Source organism: Scomber japonicus, chromosome 16, assembly GCF_027409825.1.
Source record: "Scomber japonicus isolate fScoJap1 chromosome 16, fScoJap1.pri, whole genome shotgun sequence".
In the NCBI taxonomy this organism is placed as follows: Eukaryota; Metazoa; Chordata; class Actinopteri; order Scombriformes; family Scombridae; genus Scomber; species Scomber japonicus.
The window spans coordinates 12,002,987-12,009,659 of NC_070593.1; positions in this window are offsets into that span (position 1 = coordinate 12,002,987).

Sequence of the window (6,673 nt, forward strand, 5' to 3'; positions counted from 1 at the left end):
ATTTGATTCATATCTTCCGTTTTTTTTATCATGCGCCTATTTCTAGTGTCATAAATGTGTAAATGTCTCATCGTAACTCAATTAAAGGAAGACACCACTGACTTTGTTTCCTGTAAAAAACAAACTGAAGATGATTCACAGCTGGTGATTCATGTGAAGCTGAAATACAATTAAAGGTGTGGTTAAGTACATGTACAGGAATGTCTGTGCATGCATGGAGGCCAGTACATTTTAATTTGGATATTTTTCTGTGCAACTTGAATGGTGAGTAAACCTAGTAGTTTTACAAGGTTGCATAACAGACACTTTAGGAAAGGGTATCTATGGTTTGGTAGGACTGAGATTTCTACTTTGATATGCATTTTGATACTTTCATTTAGCAGCTGAACCCTCTGAACTGAAATTAATATCATCTCTGTTTACACCTGTTGCCTGGGCATTGTTCTCAAGTCCCTTTGCTGCTAAGAGGAAGTAATAAAAACAAATTACAAGATCACAGTGACACAGCACAAAGCTGGCCCCACTTCAGTTTTGTCACAGTGATCACTTGTTTCTTCTTACCTCCGTTTCTTTCCATCTTCCTCTGTGCTTAATCCTATTTTAAGCTCTTCTCCTTTTCTTTATGCTTTTATTTCCTTCATACCTTTCCAAAAATGCTTTTAATTTCCTCCTCTCCTCTCCTGGATTTTCCCTTGTGTGTCAAGTTGGACATTACTGTATTAAAAACATCCAACACAACCCTGTTATAATGAATATAATGCTGTTGCATGGGTTAAGTGGAACAATCCTAGGATTTTATTCTATAAGTATGGTAATGAGAGGGGGAAAAGTGTCATCTTTCACTGTGAATGTGCTGCCCTCCGCTGTTTAAACACAGAAACACAAGGAAATGTTCTGTAGTTAAAGGGGCATTCCACTGATTTCACATATCAGGTCCAGTTTACTGGTGAAGAGGAGTATGACTCAGTCTGTGAAAACAGTGTGGGAGCATGCAAAGTTTGAAATAATATCTGCTTGGTCTCGAGACCTAATGTTTTTAACATCAAGCCTGCATCACAAACTGGAGGCATCACAAACTGGAGGTGTGGGATGTGAAAGAAGTGGATATATAGTTGCATTATGTGAAATGTAGGTTAAAGCTTGACCCATATTAAAAGTGAAGACACTGCTGTCTCTATTTCTTCAGTTCTGACCTTTCTTTTTAAAATAATCTTCTTATATGTGCTCCACAACTTCATGTAAGTTTTCATGCAGTTTTAAGTTATTCAGTCCCACAGCACGTGGTTATAAACTCATGCAGTGTAGATAAGCACTGCAGACTAAAGAAATACATTTTAAATTTCAGCTAAGAGTTTCAGGCAACAGGCTGAATTGCAGCTGCATGTGTATGAAGTCATGCGGAAAACATAATTTTACATTTAATCTAAAATTCTCCACATTATCCATGAAAGAAATGGCACATTGGAAGTGAATATTTCATGTAGAATAAAGAAAATGTTTGTCTTAATGCACATCAGGGGAGATTTTGGGGGAATAATGTAAATGCTTGAGTTAAAGAAGGTTTAAACAAATGCACAACACATTTAAGGCTATAATCATACTGCTTATTTTAGATTGACCTCCATTTTTAAAACAAAGAAAATTCACTTAAAAAGAAATACTTTATCTTGAATATTTTCTCAACTGTATCCTCAATTAAATCAAAAAGCAATTGGATGAAACAGCATACAGCACCATGGATTTATTTAAACTTGAACCTCTATTTGTTCAAGAAGGTTATATGACATTAAGTTACATTTTCAATTATCTAAAAACTGTATTTAATCAGGTAGACAGATGTAATTTTGAAGAGAAAAAAGGGGACTCAAGAGTGACATAAAGGAAAAAATATTTACAACTACATAATTTAAGAAGAGAAACCGTAATATACATAAGAACACAGTCAAATAAATAAATAAATAAATGTTTCAGCACTTTTTGAAGTATTGTCTTACGAATTATCACCTTCATTTGCGCTGCTATCAAACATGTGGCCTTGCCCGTCATTGTGCGTGATTCAGAGAGGGGTAAAAAAAAGAAGAAGATGAAAGCAGTGCTGGAGCCCACATCAACACTGTGCCAGCTCTAATAAACATTTCCCTGCTGGTAGAATCAACTGTTTAACCAACCAGAACTAGAGGATTCCTCAGACAAGACCATGATCCGTTCTCGTTTATAGTGGTTTTTGCCTTGATGCGTGATGCCCATCACCAACAACACATTGGGTCCAGATGGGAGGAGGCAGAAAAAGAGGGAGGGGGAAAGAGAGACTGAGAGAGAGAGAGAGAGGGATAGAGAGAGAGAGAGAGAGAGGGAGAAACAGAGACAGGGAGATAGAGAGAGAGCACTGTTGATGTACATCTGTCATGCATTATTGCAGCGAATGCCAGTGCTGCTATCCTGGCTTCAGAAACTATGTGAGGAGGGGGTTGATGGGTCCTCCTTAAATCACAATCTGATTCCTCCTCCTCCTCCTCCTCCTCCTCCTCTGCCTTTCCTTTTTAGTGACTCTATCAACACACAAACACCAGCATGCGCACACACACACATACACACACACACACACACACACACACACACACACACACACACAGACACACACACACACACACATATAAAGGCAATCCCATTCACTTTACAACTCACACACACATACACACACAAACACTGTCGCGCTCTCTTAAACATCAGTGCTTTCTTTCTGTCTTCCTCACACACACCACACACTATCCCCCAATGAATTCCTCAGGAAGGAGTCAGCCTTCTTCATTCCTCTGGACACAACTTTTCCTTAACAAGGTACTGATGGTCTTGACCTCCTCTTCAAACAAACCCTTCCCTCCAATCAGCGAGGATTGCAGAGCTGGGGCTCAGCCGAGGCCTGTGGGTATTACAGAGGAAACGTCCTGATTCTCCTTGATTACTCCCTCTCTATGTCTCTCTCTCCCTCTCTATTCCCCCTCTTTCTGCCCCCGCTCATTCTCCAAATATCTCTGTCTCAGTGGCTGCTGGTTCTCTTGTTGTCTCCAACCAAATCTAAGACTTTTCTTGTCCTGTTTCTGTCTGTCAACTCACTGTATTTTTTTTGAAAATGTGCTCATCTTGTCTGCATCCAGCCCTCTGATTATTCCCTGGTTTGCTACTCTGAGTTTCTGAGTCTCTTGATCATGAGCTGTTTATCCACTTAGCAGAACAAATCCAGTAAATCCTTCAATATAGACTTAAGGAGACCATATTGTATGGTCGTTATATATGCGGAAAATGACCTATCACTATCACTGTAACATGAGTGACAGTGGTAGAGACAGTAACATTACTTTTTGAAACTCTTAATGACTGGTAAGGTATTTAAATAAAATCTGAAAAAAAGTTTCACAATTCTTTGTTTTTTAAGAATGATATTTGAAGTGTGAATAGTTTTTAATGTTTTAATGTATTTTAATTCAGTTTTTTAAGTTTTTGGTCCCTAAAAAGGAAACAACAGAGGAAATAATTAAAAAAAGGTCCAAATATGTTTGCTTAATTAATAGAGATGTGTTCCACACTCTGTGCCAAATAGATTTATTTCTTCATTTTATGTTTATCCATTCATCCATCCATCCATTTTCTGCCGCTTATCCAGGGCTGGGTTGCGGTGGCATTATGAGAAATGATATTGAGAAAATTTAAAATAATCTATAGATTACACTGAAAGTAGACTGATTTAGGACAACATATATTACATGGAAAACATTCACTATTCTTAGCTGTAAGACTGATAGAGAAATACAATTTAAAATGAGAATTTCTATATTTTTAACTGCATGTTTTCTTAAATTGTGGTGTTGAATCTTACCTCAACAATCTCCACTTTTCTGCATCATTAGTTACCAACACATCACAACAAAAAACACAAGAATATAACATCTGGGTAATCCAAATGTTGCTCAACTGGAAATGTGATGTGATGGCTGACTTTTACCATATTCAACATCTTACTTTAGTGTGTTAGCATTCTAACACTTAGCCCTAAAAACACATTTCTGAACTCTGCACCCCTTTATGAACTGAATTGTGGTCTGAGGTCCTCTGGTAAGGATCGCTTGGTTGTTCCTGGATCAAGGTTGATAACTAAAGTTGACAGAGCCTTTGCTGTCAAGGCCTCTCGACTCTGGAACGCCTTACCAGAAGAACTTTGGCTCACCACCTCAGTTTAAACCTTCAAGTCCATTCTTAAAACACACTTGTACAGACTGTTCTTAATCTATAGTCTGTTGTTATCTTTATTTATTTATTGTGCTTGGATTTTGAGTAGTTTTGTTTGTTTGTTGGTTTTGCTTCATTTCTATTTTATACTACACTACACTAAGCTTTCAGTGAATTTTGAAAATTGTTTTGAAAAGTGCTATACAAATAAAGTTATTACTATTATAAATGTTGACATGATGATGGCGTTAGATGAAAAGTTAGGGGATTGCCAAAGTTATTACCATTCGTCCTGAGGGAAATATGGATGTCAAATTTTATGGCAATTCATTTAAAAGTTGTCAAGTTGTCAATTGATCCAATAGATGTTGAGATATTTCACTGGATTAGTGAAAACTTCCTTGCCGGTGGTGCAAGATGAAGAGACAGGTGCAGGTAATTAAGAATTTATCCTCTGGGCAACTTGAATGCCTGTGCCAGTAGCTGTTGAGATGTTCAAGTCTAAATGAAAATGGTGGACTGACAGACCACCAACGCCATACATATATAGCGCCACGCTGCTAAAAAGGTGCTTTTAAGATAGAGTCTCATCAGCTTTCCACAAAGAACCAGCCTGTCCAACATGTGCTATTGGTTTACACTGAGCTTGTGTTCTCATGTTGTGGTTCCAGCCAAAGCGATGTAAGCCTATTGTCCTCACATGACTGGCATTATTACAGGGCTGGTTTCCTCATCTAACTTCAGCACTGCTTTAACTGCTCTCTTGATCTTTCTGACTCTAACTGTCTCACTCTTTGTCACCATCTTTACTGTGTTTCGCTGCCTCTCAGTACTTTGCCTTCTGCTCTCTGCGGTGTTTCGGATTATTGACTGTCTGGTTGGAAGATGTGGTATTTAGATGGAACTATGGCACGCATCTGTGCAAGAAAATGCAAATGTGGCTTTTGTGCAAACTTGAATGATAGTTTGTGTATAATATGTAAATTCAGGAGATGTGTGTGTGTGTGTGTGTGTGTATAAACAAGGAAGACAATAGAAGAAGAATAGACGCAAAAAACACACCAGCTGAGACAGTGACACAACATTTTCATTGACAGAGCGGAGACGCTGACGAGCGTCTGTCATAAATCAACTATTCTAACTATGGCACTGTGAATGGGTGTCAGGGAAAAATGACCGGAAAGTGACACAACAGCCTAGCCGTGTCACAAAATTCTTTTCACAGTTCCTGGACGGTTACCACAGAGCACGAGTGGGAAATGGCCCTTGAACAAGAGTCCCCTCTGAGCGAAGAGAAAGGGGGACATTGTGGGGACCCAAAGGTCATCATGGCTGTTAGGCTCACACTCTGCCTGGACTCCTGCTGAGTCACTGCTGGTCCAACCAGAGGAGGTCGACCAGGACTAACTTGTGTGCGTCTTTGGCCACCATTAGTCAAACATTAGTCACAGTGCCCATTTAGGTGATGAACATGAACAGAGTTTCTGTTCTCCAGACAGACCCTGGGGCCTAAATGTGGACTTCTTAATCCCAATGTGATCTATTGTGGGTGCATTTCCGCTCCCTGCTGAGTCTTCCTGCAGCATGCTTGTCTCCAGAGTCCAACACTGCCGCTGGCGACAGACTCAGTGGATTCTTGCATCAGAGGACTCCTACTGAAATCCTGAAATCCACTCAGAAGATGCCAAAACTGTGCCCAAGGGCAATGTTCCTCTGTGGAAAAAATGTCCTTCTTTTCTTCTTGTTCTGTAGACGTCTATCTAAAGGTTTTTATTTAATGCTCAATGCTGATGGAGTAAAGTATTCTTAGAAAAGGGTTGGATGTTCCTTATGAAATTATATCACTCCTCAAACAAGAAATCCTTTGATTAAAAAAAGAAAAAAAACTGTATCAGGTGGTTTGAGGCAAAACAGCTTTTGCTCCTTGGTTTCTGCTGCTTTAAAATGTGGAAGGTTTTCCCTAGAATACTTTCAATTTATCTAAACAGCAATTATAAATTGATTAAAGACAAAAATTTAAAACAACTTTGATTTGGGTACGCCTTACAAAGTGTGATTTATGTTGAATTTTTGAATCTTGAAAACTAAAAATGTCACAGTTTATTCTATGAATGATAAAAAAATACTGTATTTACATTCATTTCATTCATGCGTCCATCTCCTGTATGATGTCTTTGACATTTGCTGAGTGTGTTGTTATGATATGTTGTGATGTTGTTATATGATGAAATAATAAAATTCACCTTTATGATGAACGTTGGAATATATATTTTTTCTCATTTACCCTTTTCCACAGTGTAAAAAAAAAAGTCTTACTTGAACAAATATTTGCAAGTTTCTTCAAGGTGTTTCATTGTCTGATAGGCCTTTTCCCCAGAAGACATTTAGCATGTCACAATTAAAAAAGTACAGGTCATGACTTACTGAGACACTTGAATTGAACAGAGTC